This window comes from Ursus americanus, chromosome 4 (genome assembly GCF_024610735.1).
Source record: "Ursus americanus isolate L20-20 chromosome 4, mUrsAme1.1.p, whole genome shotgun sequence".
Classification (NCBI taxonomy): domain Eukaryota; kingdom Metazoa; phylum Chordata; class Mammalia; order Carnivora; family Ursidae; genus Ursus; species Ursus americanus.
The window spans coordinates 8,933,981-8,950,017 of NC_142130.1; the positions used below are offsets into that span (position 1 = coordinate 8,933,981).

The 16,037-nt window shown below is 41.4% G+C and overlaps 1 long non-coding RNA gene across 1 annotated transcript in view; it reads right to left on the reverse strand.

Annotated features, from left to right (window-relative positions):
• Positions 1-16,037, reverse strand: part of LOC123786377 (uncharacterized) — a 30,296-nt gene that overhangs the window by 13,102 nt on the left and 1,157 nt on the right. The window contains exons 2-3 of the long non-coding RNA XR_006777939.2: positions 11,651-11,740; positions 10,142-10,312 (exon numbers count right to left, since the gene is read on the reverse strand). This is a non-coding gene — a long non-coding RNA (uncharacterized LOC123786377). The remainder of the gene's footprint in view (positions 1-10,141; positions 10,313-11,650; positions 11,741-16,037) is intronic.

Below are 16,037 nucleotides of genomic sequence, written 5' to 3' on the forward strand. Positions count from 1 at the left end.
GAACACAGCAGTGTTTTTTGCCAACATAAAATTGTATTATACTCTGAAATATGCTTGTGACTTCCTAGTTTACCCTCTATGGAGAGAGAGAGAGAGAGAGAGAGAGAGACTGAGGAGAGAGAGAGAGAGAAAGAGAGAAATAATCCCTCCAAATTTCAAAGTTTTAAGAACGTTTGTCATATGACCTTCCAACTGTTACGATTCTCAGTGTACAGAAGTTTCACAGGATGCCAAATGTGAGTTGACAGATGTTATGGCGGGGGATAAGAAGGAAAGCTTAATTAATATTTTTAGTGGCAAAGGGATCACGTGGTTCAATCCATATGATGGTTTTGAATTTCTTATCCCTGCTTATTGAGTCCGTTGAGTTGGTAACTGATTCACTTGAACAGATGTGTCTCAATGTTGCTCCAAGGAAAGTGTTCTGATACGCCTTCCTGGCATGTACTATCACCAAAAAAAGCACTGTGCTTAATCTTACATCCCTACATAAAAAAAGAAGCAGAGGACACAGGTGAAGGAGGTGGTCCCCAGCTCCCCGCACTCTTCTGTGGAAGAAAAGAGGCTGGAGTTACTTGTCCGTACTCAGGTTACTTGCTTTCCAGATGAATGACTCCAGGGTGTGTTTTAACAACAGATCCATTTTAGAGACAGAAATAATATCGGGGGATGACGATTTCACTCAGGTTTTCATATAGAAATAGTGTTTAACTTTTCTGCAAATACTACTTTAGTCTTGAGCATACTCTGTACCCTTTGTGGGAATATAACAAAGGACAGCAACCTATGTGTGAAAACCAATCACAATGAAACTGTGTTTGCTAAACAAGATCTTTGACTTCTGAAATATTCTATTGAGACAGATTGAATAAACACCCACACAATGGAGTACTACACAGCTATTTCCCCTACAGAAGTATTACAGCTATTAAAAAGCAAAACTAGAATTTGAATATCACCGTTTTGCATCCCTGAAAAATAAAGGATCTAGGTGATGATCATGAATGGCTGCTAACATCACAAATAAGAACCAACCAGGCATTACACGCCTCCTTACGGAAGTCCCATGAGACAGTTATGAAAATAGCAAAACCCAAGCTATGGGAAACTGCACAGTAGAAACTGCTTAGTAACTGTGCAGTAGAAATGACCTGATTTTCTTCAACAGACAAATTGTGAAGAAAAACAGAGAGAGGAAAAGTGAAAATCAATAGATTAAAAGATGCTAAAGATTCAAATCTCCCAGATGTAAACATTTTGGGAACAGGTAGTGATGATGGTTGCACAACATTGTGGATATAATTAATGTCACATAACGGTACACTTAAAAATGGTTTAAATTGCGAATTTTGTTATATATAGCCACAAAAATAATTGTTTTAAGATTCAAATCACCCATTACAATTATTTGGGTACCTATCGAATGCACTGTAAAAAAAAAAAATTTAAACAATTGGGAAAATGTGAATACAATCGGAGATACCCAGTACTATTAAAGAATAATTACCTTTTTTAGATGTAATAATACTATGAAGGTTTTTTTAATTGTAGTAGGAACATTGAAAGTGAAATCTTTCCTCTTAACAAAATTTTCAGTGCACAATATAATATTGTTAACAATGGGCATAATGTTATAGTAGATCTCTAGAACTTATCTCTTTTTAAAGAGTTCTCATCTTTTAGAAATGTATACTGGAATACATACAGATAAAATGATATATGTTGGATCTGGGGTTTGATTTTACCTTAGCTACAACCTAATAAATTACCCACTTAGCATTTTATGGAGGCTGGCAGAATACTCAAGACTCTTGAGTCAGAGACAAGGGACTTTATTACTCATGACACAACAAGCAGCCCAAACATTAACATATTTGTGTTGGTTTCCCTTGCTCTCAAGTGCCACAGGGGTAACAAAGATGGGTCTAGAGGAGGTCTGCACATGCAGTGTCTTGCTTCACAGTTGAGGAGCACTGAATTTGGGAAACCCACTAATTTGGATTCACTCTTTCTAGTCACACCAACAAGGAAGATGAATGCCACTGGGACAGCACCTGGTCGATGGTCATCCATCTTTGGCTCATGGCCTCTCCCCTTTTCCCACAGCTTCCTCCTACTGAAATCATTCCGAGGTCTCCTGAATTAGCGCTCTGAGTTTTGGCTGTGCCTTTCCCAGATAAGCAAACTCACCCCAAAGAGTTTTGCCCACCGTGAGAATCTCAATTCTCAGAAGTCTCACTGGTCCCACTCTGTGGAGGGATATCCCTCCCTGTCAGACAGCATCCTTTGTTCTGCCTCTTGACTCTAAATTCCTTAGGCCACCAGCCCACCCATTCTAAATTCAGCCTGCCTCACTCCTGAGCATTTCCTGTTAACAGTAGGATATCCATTCTTGCTTCTAAATTGTTCCATCTTCCTATAGTGGTCACCTCAAGCAATCTCCCACTCACTGTCCGGTTGTCCTGAGGAAATAACTCCAGGGAGACAGGATCAGAATCTCCTCTTTCCTGTAGGAAACAGGCCTCTTCACACACACACACACACACACACACACACACACACACACACGGATGCAGAATGTATGAGCTATATTTATCATGTGGCACTGAAACAGCCTTCCTTCTGTGTCTGCAATCCATTCTGCTTCTTCTCTCTACTTATCTGGGTCCTCCAATTCTGTTTTAGGCATTTCTAAGTCTTTATTCCATACTGTTGTAGAGCTAGTTGATAAATTTAACAGGACACATTGTGCAGAATCTATAAGGCAAAGTTTCTGTGTATGGTACATCAGAAGGCTGTTTCTTTCCTACGGTAGGCTATGCCACCAGCTGCCTTGAATCAAACTAGCAATGCCACTCAACTGTTCTCTGAACACTGCAAAGTGTTCTGTAGAAACTTGGCATTTCAGTGCAGGCAGATAATATGCTTAACTGTCAACCTGTTTTTTGACGTTGTATGACTAATCCAACCAGTTCTATGAAGAAAGCGCAATGTTTGCTGGAGTTCTGTCAAATACAATGCTGTACTTTGCCTTGATAACAGAACCCTGCTGCAGTGTTTTTTCACCTACACGACAGAAATTACAAGTGTTTACAAAAAGCATTGGTACATTTGATAAATAATAGTTGAAAACAGTTCCGCCGATATTTTTAAAACTCCAATTGCAGATTTCTTTTGAAAAAAAGCCACATTTTCTTTTCAGATACACATTTAGGTCCCTGGACATTGAATAAATAGAAATAACTTCATTCAAACGTCAGAAAGCAATTTGGTCCCTGTTAGTTTTGTTTTGTTTTTATAAATTAGATGATGATCAGGTGGTTGGTTGGTTCTTGGTCTTATGAGACTGAAATTACTATGGTAGTCTAACAGGTGTAGAACCTTCTAACATTCGGCTTTTCCTAAGTCTGTTGGTTCTTAGTACTTTATATTAACAGCAATGGTTTGCCACTAAAACCACTCATTTAAGTGAGTAAGCAAATAAAGATTCACAGCACAAGAATCAGAATGAATCAGCCAGCATCTGATTGTATGGGTTGTACCTAAGAGAGACGTCAGCCACTCCAAAGGACAGATCCATAAAAGGCTATTGCCTTTTTAGTCCTGGGAGCATATTTAAAAAGTCCTTATTTTTGGCCTGATGACGATTCCCATGCCAGAGGCATAAAAAAATCATTATTCACCAACCTTTGTCTACGCCGACCTGGACTTTAGGCAAATGGCATCCGCAGAATAGATTCTAAGCAGTGTTTCCCTTGTGGAGAATTTTCCAAAGCGAATGGTTTGATTGGGTTGCTTCTTATGATTATTATCTCTGATTCAAAATCAAGGCTTTGTTTTAAAATTTAGGATAAAGAGGAGTGCCTAGGTGGCTCAGTCGGTTAAGGGTCCAACTCTTGATTTTTGACTCAGGTCATGATCTCAGGGTTGTGAGATAGAGACCCGCACTGGGATCTGTGCTGGGTGTGGAGACTGCTTGAAATTCTCCCTCTCCCTCTACCCCTGCCGCCTGCTTGTGTGTTCTCTCTCTCTCTCTCTCTCTCAAATAAATAAATAAATATTTAAGATAAAGAATAACAACAAAGTGCAAAAATTCTTGTGAAGATTCACTTTTCATGAACATGAAAATCTTTTATTTAAAAATAGTAGTTTGTTTCAATTATCTTGTTTGGGGATGGTATGTCGTTAGGATGCTTTATGATGCAAATGCTGTACCTCTCTGTTCCCAAATGCTTCCCAAATGCTGACTCCTCTTGCTGAATTCGGATAACAGAGAGACTGAGGAAGGCCAGGAGCACTACCAGTAAATGATTTTAACCAAGGACGGCAAAACATACCCCAGGTTTCATTTTTTGAAATTAAAAGACTTTCACTATACACACAATGTTTCTAATAATACTGTAATGTCAAAGTTCAAAAACAAGATAACATAAAGTATGCTTAAACGCTTCCCGTTGTTTCAAGAACTTTGTTTTTCCCTGTGTACAATGGTTGGAGTTGCCCTCATTAAACTGAAATGCCTCTATGAGATTTAACACAGCTGACCTCTCAAAAAAAAAAAAAAAAAAAAAAAAGAGAAGAAAAATCATCGTTTGAGTGTGTCCTGTTGTTCCAAGCTGTTCCAATGACAGCAGTTTGGCCCTTATTTAGCATGGACAGGTATAACAAGTAATGTCACCGTGAGACTTAGTGCAAAGCGCTTGATGTCCAAGAGGTGGCCGATGGGGCAAGATAGGGCCACGTGAATACAGGAACAATGCCCTGCCTGTTCCTGCTCTCATCCAGCCAGGGCTTCCCAGAAGACACAGCTTCAGGGGAGACTCGAGACCGCTAAGGACACTTCAGCCTGGGGCTCCAGAACACCTGTGCACAGCCCACCTCGCTCTCTGAAGAACTCACACAGCATATCTTAGTCAATTGTTAAAACTGAAAATAACTTTCTTTCCTTATTCCTAAAGCAATGCATGTTAGTTATGCAGAATGCAGACATTTAAAATTAAGCCCCTCCTCCAAACAGGAGGTGGGAGGGAGTAGCCCTTAATTCCCCCCACTCCCCAGAACCCAACCCCCCTTCTTGGTTAACATTTTGGTGTATAGTCAAAGTTTGCTCACTCCTCTCCCAATCTCTCTAGGATCTTATTGTAAATATTCTTTTGAGTTTCTTTTCACGTTATTAATTTTATTCATCTTTCATTTCTCACAGAACGTAATACAATCCTGCCTGAGTAAGTATTCAGTAAAAGGATAAATAAGTGAATGTCCGAACCAGCTGCTTTTTTTCCCCATTCCCCATTCCCTACTGGCAATGATATAGGAACCGCAGTAGCACATCTGTTCCCATGCACCTGCCAAGGGCACACCAGGTATTGGCATTTATTTGAAACCATCGAGAAACCACAGTATTTACTAACTCCCCCAGAAGATCCCTCCTTAAAAAGAGTACTTCACGCGTGGAAAAGCCCGTAATTTGGAGGTAGAAGGTCTAAGTTTGAATTTCAACTGGGTCATTGTATTTCTCGTTTTACTTCTTTTAAACCTCCACCTTCCAGTCTGTGAAATGAAGGCATTGACCTATACGAACCTTAGCAGGTAATATCCTACGATCTATCTATCACCTATTTGTGTTTCTTTTTTTTAAAGATTTTATTTTTATTTATTTGACAGAGATAGAAACAGCCAGCGAGAGAGGGAACAGAAGCAGGGGGAGTGGGAGAGGAAGAAGCAGGCTCCTAGCGGAGGAGCCCGATGTGGGGCTCGATCCCATAACGCCGGGATCACGCCCTGAGCCGAAGGCAGACGCTTAACCGCTGTGCCACCCAGGCGCCCCTATTTGTGTTTCTATGCAAGTATACACACACACACCACACACACACACACACACACACACACACATACATATATATATATATATAATTTTTTAGTGAAGAAAGGGGCCAGAAACTAGTCTTTGAGGTACTAGTACGACAGATTCTGGTTTTGTTTGCATATTTTCTAAAAACTGAAAATCTTTTTTTTTTATATTTTATTTATTTATTTGAGAAAGAAAGAGTGAGTGAGAGAGAAGGAACGGGGGTGGGGGGGCAGAGGGGTAGAGGGAGAGGCAGACTCCCTGCTGAGCAGGGAGCCCAACCCCGGAGTTCTGGGATCATGACCTGAGCCCAGGGCAGACACTTAACTGACTGAGCCACCCAGGCACCCCTAAAACCTGAAAATCTTATAGGAAATCGGCCTATAAACACTTTCCATGGCTGGGGTGCCTGGCTGGCTCAGTTGGTAGAGCATGCAACTCTTGATCTTGGGGGTCGTAAGTTCAAGTCCCACGTTGGGGGTAGAGTTTACTTAAAACAAAATAACAACAACAACAAAAACCCAAAAAACCCACTTTCCATGGCTAAGTTGGGAAAACTGAAAGCGTGAAAACCAACAAAGAAAAACAGAACAGCAAAAACAACTATGTGTGCGGCTTTCATTAATTTTTAGTCAGATTCTCAGATGAACGTTGTAGTTTTGTCTGAGGCTCCCTCTCTTGTTTCATGGCCTTACATTTTGTTGTGTCATTTTCGAAACACCTGCCTCCCTCCACCCCACTCCCAAGGTTACAAGCAGAGAACAGCTCTTCACCGATCTGTGAGTGATGAGCTCTGTTTAGTAAAGGAACTTTAACAACTGAAGCAAAGAAATCCTAATATCAAAAGACGTTGAGACAGGAAAATGATTAGTAACTCAAGTGTCTGGGTGAAGAGAGTAGGAACTATCACTGTTTACTCTTTCTGGCCCATCAAGCTTGGAGTCATTTTTAAACCCACACTCATTCCTGGAGAGCATTTAAAAAATGAGATGTTTCCAACATGATCTGGGCTATTCTGGGGTCTCCTGCATGGCCATGCCTCTTCCCCTGCCTAAATGGAGGGTAGGTGAAGCATGGTGGGGAGCACTGGGGAGAACCATGCTGGGAAAACCCTGCTCTTTGAAAGTTTGTCCACTCAAATGCACTAAGGCTTTGAAACTCACCACCTCCAGTGTCTGCTTTTTCCAAATGACCAATCAGAGCAGATTTGCCCATTCCCAATCTGACTGAAATACACCCAATTCTCACTCATTTCCTCTAGCTTGGGACATTTTGACCCTCTGCTTGTAGCACTGCGTGCCAGGCCTGGTCCGAAGTGTTGTCTTTGATTCCTGGGGTCTAGGCCAGGTCTTGCTGATCCAGTTATCACTAATGTGGCCACCAAACGGGATGTGGGCTTAACACCTGGGCCCTTCTGTTCCTGTGGTGGTGGGGAGCCAGTGCTGCTTCCAACAGGGCGAGGAAAGCAGTCCTTTGTCTTCAGCTACGGTTGCTGCTGCTGCTGCTGTTCCTCCTACTTCTTTTGTTTTTTAAATTTGAAATTTTAAAAAATACTGTATTTATTTATTTATTTAGAGAGAGAGGGCGTGCATGCAGGGGAAGAGGGGACAGAGGGAGAAGGCGAGAGAGAATCTCAAGCAGACTCCCTATTGAGCACAGAGCCCAATGCAGTGCTCGATCTCATGACCCTGAGATCATGACCAGAGCCAAAATGAAGAGTTGGACACTCAACTGACAGAGCCACCCAGGTGCCCTGAAGTTTGACTTTTATGATTAAAAAAAATCAGTGCATACGGTCACATGGCTCAAGAAGGTATACAGTGAAAAACCTCTGCTCCAGTCCTGCCTTCCGGCTACTAATCACCCTCCCATAACAAGCAAAAATGTTACATATATTTTTATCCCCTTTTTATGAAAGCATTAAAATGCTGCACTTGACTTTTTTTTTTTTTTTTAATGGAACAGAATATAACACTGTTGCCAGCAATGGGTGAATGCCTATTGCCCCGCACTCTTGCCAACAGTTTTATCAAAACTTTGGATCTTTGTTAGTGTGATAGGTGAAAAATATCAATATAGTTTTCTTTGTAATACCCTATAGGAAGTAGCAAAAATGTCTGCTGGAGGAACCTGTTCATTCTCTACCTCCTGAAAAGGAGGACAGACGGACCCCAGTGTTCCTTCATCAAGCCAGCCCACCCACCAGCATCCAGCATTATCCCACCCTTGATACTCTTCTTCCTAGAGAGCTCTTTGCCTCTGTCCTCAGTCTAGTAGCAGCTGGAGCCTACCTTATGCCTAAGCCTGAAGGGCCAAGGGGAGAGAACTGTTTCCAGAACCCCAACTGAGAGGTTTGAATGGAGAGGGCCACCTAACAAGACCTGTGATCTTCAGCCAAGGACACAACCAGACCACTGCCTCCCAGCAGGGAAGAGAACTGGCAGACTAAGCAACCTGACCCTCTCTCCCCTCCCTCCGATCTCCTGCCGGCACTCTCCATTGGCTGAATGTGCCCAGAAGCCAGAGTGGGAAGAAGACCCTGATTAGCCCCCTGATCACAAAGTAATGGAGAAGGGTGGGAACGGGGTCTAGAAAAGTGAAAGACACCGAGCATGCTCCCAAAATGGCAAACCTCATGTTCCTTTGGAACTTGTTTCTCAGATTCTTTAGTTTGTCTCCTGAATTTTCCAAGCTACTGAAAGATAAAGGTTTTCAGTCATGACTGTCCATGCCTTACCCCATGTTAGATTTTTCTGGTAGGTGGGCATCATAATCGTAATTGCCTCTGGGTTACTTATGCATTTTATAAAGTTCAACAACCAGATCATGGATTAGCACAATTAAAGTCATATAGAAGAAAAAGTTCTGAATAAGGACGATACAATTATTATTATTCATTTGCAACAAGAAGATCATGTTTCATGAAAGTCTGCTTGTTTCTCCATGGGTTGGAAATAGCTAATACGTGTGCTCTGAAGACCAAGCAGACTAGGGTAAATCATTGTTTTAACCCTAGATCCTGGTACCTCGTTATCTTAAGACAACAGGTACAAATGAAGCCCTATAGATATTAATATCGAAATCTCAATTATACCTCATTCCTACTTGCTCAACTCTCTGTAAGACGTCCCATTTTTAATAGTGTCCTTCTTTCTAGAAATTTGCTAGAATCCTCGGGGATCTTCCATGTGTCCATGAGTCGGTAATGTCCACGTATTGCCATTCCTCTGATTTCGGCTAGTATTTCAACCTCAGGGGCGGGCGATTCTGTAGAAGTGACACCCAGAACTGACACTGCTCCTGCACCCCTGGCTGTCCCCTGGCTACCGGTGGAGCAGAACCTCAACGATGCCTTGCGCTGCCTCTAGGGCCCCTGAGCTAGAGCGTGTCGCTGGTCTGGTGGAGCTGGAACTGAAATGCTGTGCTTGAGCTTAGAGGTCCAAATGCCAATCTTACAAAGTGAGAAGGAGAATATTCCCTCTGGGTGATACTCAGGAGCAGCGATGTAGGAACCCACAGTTAGGGTGTGTGGATCCATAGTGCATTTAGTTCCACAGTTATTTTAATGAATATGCTAAACAACTTTTGCCAAGGGTCACGCCTACTGCCAGAGGTCTACGTTGAGGTAAGTTCTACCACAATGATGTAAAATCTCCACCCTCTCTGAAGCTCTGTTACTGGGTCTGACTTCCCTAACCAGAGTTCTTCTTCTCTTATAAGGTGCTCCTATTGCTCTCATGCTCCACACTATTCCTTCTAAAATTCTGGCTCCTGGGAGGACCCTGCCAGTCTATCACACATATTGTATATGCTTTCACAGAGTTCAAAGCCTTCTTCTTGCGAAGATGTTCAGCTTTAATGTAGATGAGTGGATGCAAACAGATTCATAATGAGAGATGTTCTCTAGGTCCTCCCCACAAAAACACAGGAGCTCTTTTCCAGACCCTCCCCCCACAATACAACTGCACAAATAGCACGAAGGGAGTAGTTCTTATGGGGTGGACTAGAGAGCATAGTACCCAAAGGTCACTGTGTTGTCTCTCCTTCACAAACCATTCCTAAGTGATGGTCTCCAGAGAGTCAAGCCAAATCGATAACTAACTAACTAACTAAACTATTCCCTATAGCAGTATCCCAATTAACAAATATGGAGGGAATGATGGAAATAGAAAATCACTGTTGGCAAACATAATAGTAATAATTACTTCAGGCAGAGAAAATTAATGGACCCTAAGATAAGTTGGCCAAAAGTATGATGAAAAGCAAAATATTCACATAGTTTCAAAGTATCACCTCGTTTGGTCCACCTGGGTGGCTCAGTGGGTTAAGTGTCTGCCCTCAGCTCAGGTCACGATCCCAGGGTCCTTTGATGGAGTCCCACATCGGGCTCCTTGCTCAATGGGGAGCCTGCTTCTCCCTCTGCCTGCCGTTCTCCCTGCTTGTCCTTGCACCCGCGCTCTCTCTCTGGCAAATAGATAAATAAAATCTTTACAAAAAAAGGTATCACCTCATTAGGTGCTTATTAATTTAAAAGGGAAGACAGTAACTTTCCAGTGGTGAAATGGCAGCTGGCAGATGCCACCTTAACTAAGTGATCAAAATTAGCATCGCCAGTGATAGGACACATCAACTATGTTCCTCCTGATAGGATGAATTGAGAGGCACGATGTCACTTCTATGACGTTCTTGCTTAAAATGTGTAACCTGAATGTAATCATGAGGAAATATCAGACAAACCCAAATTGAGCAACACTCTAACTGGCCAGTCCTCTTCAAAGAGTCAAAGTCATGAAAGACAAAGAAAAACAGTATTTTTTTTTTTAAGATTAAAGACTAATGAACCATGAAAGCTAAATGCAGTGCAAGATCTTGGATTGGATCCTGAGCAGAAAAAAAGATGCATTAGTAGGACATGAGAAAATTGGAATAAGTAAATTTGAATCTGCAGATTACTAGGTAGTATTCTGTCAAATTAATTTCCTGAATTGAAAATAGTACTGTGTTGACATTTGTAAGCTGGATGAAGAGTATATGGTAATTCTTCATATTATTTTTTTGCAACTTTTTCATAAGTCTGATAGTATTTCAAAATGGGGAGTTGAAAAAAATTAAAATAAACTTTAAAAGCCATGGCTGAGCAAAATAGACTCATTACAATATCGGTTTTTGAACAAAATAAAAATGTACATGTTAATTAAAAGAAATAACTTCAGGGGCGCCTGGGTGGCACAGCGGTTAAGCCTCTGCCTTCGGCTCAGGGCGTGATCCCGGCGTTATGGGATCGAGCCCCACATCAGGCTCCTCCGCTATGAGCCTGCTTCTTCCTCTCCCACTCCCCCTGCTTGTGTTCCCTCTCTCGCTGGCTGTCTCTATCTCTGTCGAATAAATAAACAAAATCTTTAAAAAAAAAAAAAAAAGAAAGAACTTCACTCTTGAATTTAAGACTAGACAAGCAAACTTCCCTTCTGATTAGTCATGTGTAGAGTTATTCAGGCATTTCTTAAAAGCACGCTTTAAGCTTTAGCACTTATTTTATTATCAAAACTTGAATATCAGAATAGCAATCGTATGTGAAAGTTCTTAGGTAATTCAGGTCTGTCCTTCTAACAATATGAATAGACATCAGCTGGTAATTGTTTTATTATGACAGTAGAATTCGAAATACACTGACCTTCAGATCAGCAATTCCTGGGTGGAAGGGGGATGGAAGAGGAAAGTTTTCCAGTTGGCAGATTAAAAAATGAAGCCCCCCCGCCCAATCCCTTTTCTTACAAAGTATAGCTTAGGAAAGGAACCTCGTACTTTTTTTGCTGTCTTCCTTGAAATATACCACTTCAAATGCAGTGAGTTCTTTTGAGGGGCAGGGGAGAGGCTGCATAACTTAGAAACAACCTGTAGGAAAAAAGATAACAATAATTGGAGCCATGGGAAGCAAAATATCTTATATGTCACACAGGAATAGAAAATGTTATATCTTAATCGTTGCCTACATAGATATACAAGGAAAAACAATTGAACAGCTGTAGCTTTAATTTGGGGGTAGACCCCATAATTACCACAGCCTCCACCAAGTTATTTAGATAACTACCTAAAAGCTAAAATATCCAATCTATAAGATTTACTGGCCTATTGTTCTTTTTATTTCAGAGAAATCAGCATTATTGAACTAGTTCTCAAGCACAAGAGCTGTCAGAGGCCAACGTAAGGAAGGAAAAGGTTAGGATTTTTCTCCCAATGTCCAGGCTCTCCGGGTCTAGAAGCTCTGGTTTTCTTGGCCCTCCTCACTTCTATTCCATGAAGTCTGTGCCAGTTGGACCTCTGTTCTTTATTGCCAATCCTCTCCTCTCTTCCCATCTTCATAGATGTTGGGTTTGCACAAAAAACAAGTTCTAGGTATACTAATAACCTCTGAGGTTTAGCTGCCTTTCAGTGTCCAAAAGGCTGTAATCTGAGGCATTTAGCTTTGCCAAACCCTGTATTTCCTCTCAGATTGCTGGGCTGGAGGTAGGTTGAGAGGGTAGATCTTCACATGTCTCTCTTCTCAGCTAAGACTACACTTAAGAAACCGGGCAAAATGACTGATAGATTGATTCTCTCTTCCATTATGGGACAGTGCCTCCTCAACCTAGTCTAGGGGAGCTTCTTATTAAGTCGATTTCCTTTTACATTTCAAGAGGACTATCGAGATAACAGAAGCCTTGGGATATAATGAAGACTTCCCAACATAATTTTGTCTGCCTTATAAGAATATTTCTCTCATTTACTAAACCTCCAGGGGATAAGGACCTGTCATTCTCATCATTTATCATCTACTCCATCGACATCTATTCACTCTGAACCAGGCACTGGACTAGACATTGACAACAGTCTGAGTGTTTCACAATCTGGTAGAAAGAAAAACAACAAATTACAATGTAAATTTATATACTATAGCTGTGAGTGCACAAAATGTTATGAGAGCCGTAGAAAGACACAATGAGTCAGCTGAAGAAAGAATTCAGGGAAGGTTTCACCATGGAGGTGATATGTTGACCGATCCTTGAAGGATATGGTAAGTGGGAAGGGGAAAAAAATGGGAAACATGTGAGTGTGAATGTGCACATGGCAGGATGGGGGAGTGGGAGGAGAAATGTAGTCTTGATGAGGGATAGAAGCGGGAAAATGTTTACCTTTCACCCAGAAGGCTGACCTATAGCCTGCATAGTTTTGATAAGGATCAAATACACAGTGGTTGCTCCATTGTTAAAGGGTCTCATGATTGCCTGTATATCTCACTGATAGTCAAAATCAAACCCAATGATAAGCAGCAGAGAAATGTAACCATCAGCTTCATACAGCAAAAGTGCAGCCCTTTCCGCCCATGGATCCTGTCTTCATGCTGCTTAAATAAATATTACTAAGTTGCACCCTGAAATGTCTCAAGACTTCTTTCCTGGCCCTTGCACTCCACGACCCCGTGGCAGTCTCACAGCATCAAAGACAAGGAGGAAAGGTAGACACGAACCAGGTGATTCTAAGGAAGAAGAAAATGGTTGGATGTGGTCAACTAGCAGAAGATGGAAAGCTAAAGTGTTCATTTCCCGACTCCCTGACAATTAGAGTTCTGGTTCTAATTCGATGCACTGGCAGGATATCAGGACAAAAGTAGTGGGGAGGGGGCGCCTGGGTGGCACAGCGGTTAGGCATCTGCCTTTGGCTCGGGGCATGGTCCCGGAGTTATGGTATTGAGCCCCACATCAGGCTCTTCCGCTATGAGCCTGCTTCTTCTCCCACTCCCCCTGCTTGTGTTCCCTCTCTCGCTGGCTGTCTCTATCTCTGTCGAATAAATAAATAAAATCTTAAAAAAAAAAAAAAAGTAGTGGGGAGGCTATGGCCTTTACTCTGCTGGCAAGCAAGGCCATGGAGACACAGGGCTTTTCTACAGCTTTGCTCCAGTGTCCAGTCTTGAGTGTGGGAGTTAAGAGGCAGTCGTAGCAGTGCTGGCAACAGTTTCTGATTCTGGCTTCTTAACAGCTGGGTCACAGTTATCCTAGTAGTTTCTTGAATTCAGTGTGGCTAATTCTGGATTCCTGTCTCCCCAAATATAGAGCTGCAGGGTTCTGGCAGTCACTCAGGCAGCCCCAGACTTGAATCTGCTCCTCCAATCTTTCAAGGATTTTGGAAACATCTAATTCCCCTAATTAAGCTCCTTTCTTATTAAAATATCTAGATTAGTTTCTCTTTTACGCACTGAACCCTGACTAATAGGGTAAAGGAAATTGTAAGTATCCGGTATCTGAATGAGATTGGTGCTGCCAGCATTTGTTTTTGAAATGACAAAATCATTACCATTTCAGTTAAAAAGACAAAGTGATTTTTATTTTTTATATTTTTTAATATATATTTTTAAGATTTTTATTCATTTATTTGAAAGAGAGACCATGGGTGTTGGGAGGAGCAGAGGGGGAGGGAAAGGGACAAGCTGACTCTGTTGAGGGTGGAGCCCAATGCAGGGCTCAAAGTTTGGGCTCCCTGCTCAGTGGGGAGCCTGCTTTTCCCTCGGCCTCTGCCACTCCCCCTGCTTGTGTTCTCTCTCTTGTTCACTCTGTCTCAAATAAATAAATACAATCTTTTAAAAAAATTAAATCAATTTTCAAATAAAATAGGGCTTACTGTATTTTATTTAGTATTAAATATATTTATGTTAAATTTATTTTTCTTTGTAATAACAGCTTTAAGTCCTTGACATTATTAAGTACACATTTTTAAATGCTCTTATAAAAACCATGCCCCCAAAAGGCCTGGCCATTTATTTGCTATACTTCCCTACAATTTCTTTCTTTTTTATTTAGTCACACATATATAACATATAAAAAGGACCCAGAGAAAGTGTTATTAAAACAAAAATCTGAATGTACCAGTTTCCCGTTTACTTAAGTCTGACCAATGGGAATACTTCTATGTACTATTCCCTTCCAATTACTGGGATGGTAGAACCCAAGAAACTGAATTTTTCAAACCCCCACCTGTTCATCAGTCCTCCAGAGATGAGATCCAAAGTGGAGAACCCTTTGTTTAGTAGAGCATGGTAATGAGTCTTTTAATCTATATGCCCAAAGGAATCCAGTAGAGAGTGAAGACCTCAATTTCTCTATTCTGTGAAGCAAGAGAAATCTAACTTTCAGAGGGAGCCCTAGGGAGAAGAAGTGACAGAGCCCACAGGCAAAGAAAAGTTTTGCTTTGGCGGAAGACAGGAAAAGAGGCAATGCTTCTCCTTTGGGAAAGAAAGAACAGTCAAATGCCAAGAGCGAGACTGTAAATTCAAAGGGAAATCAGAGCAAGAAGTGGCTAGGAGAAACTCCCTGCTACCGCCATCAAATATATAAATGGAGTGCTGGGAAGAGTCTTTGAGCTGTTTTTATATAAATACTAAAGAGAAGAAATGTGAAATTTGGCTTATACATATGAACATTAGCTATCCTGAATGCTGTACACAATTAGGGAGCCATGGGGTGGGAGAGTGGAAGACCCTCGGAGTGTAGTGGAGAGGGTAGATGGGGCAAATGATCAGGAGTCTTTTGCAACAATAGTCCAGGTAAGTAATGCTAAAGACCTGACAAAGAAATGGCAGTAGGAATGATGAAGAAGGAAAGAATTCCGAACATCTCAGTTGTAGACTCAGTTGGATCGGTGACTGATTAGCAAAGCATGGTTGGGATACCTCCAAGGTTTCTAATAGGAGTAAATGAGTGAACAATGATAAAGTTATCACAGATTCAAAATACAGCCCAAGGGGCAGGTTTTGTTGGGGAAATGGTAACTTTTAATTGAACGTTCAGTGGAAATATCCAGAAGACAGCTAGAAATAAACCATGCAGTATATTTTGAAATTAAGCTGTAAGCATGATTGAGAATCTCCAAATTAACAATAGTAGTAAGAGTAATTCACCAGACTTTAAGTAGCCTGCAGTCTTCTTCACTCCCAACTTCTTAAGACTCTTTCTCTCACCTATCTTACTAGTTGCTTGTACTTCCCTAAGTTCTGACTCGGATTCTAAAGGTGAGTTTTGAGAAAAAAGGTAGAAAATGGAATGGAGAATCCAAACTTTAAGATGAGCTGCACTACCCCGTACTTCGCATGGAAAAAGAAAATTGGTTTAGGTCTCAGCTTCGAAGGTCTACCAACTGTGGAGACTTCGATTTATAGTCC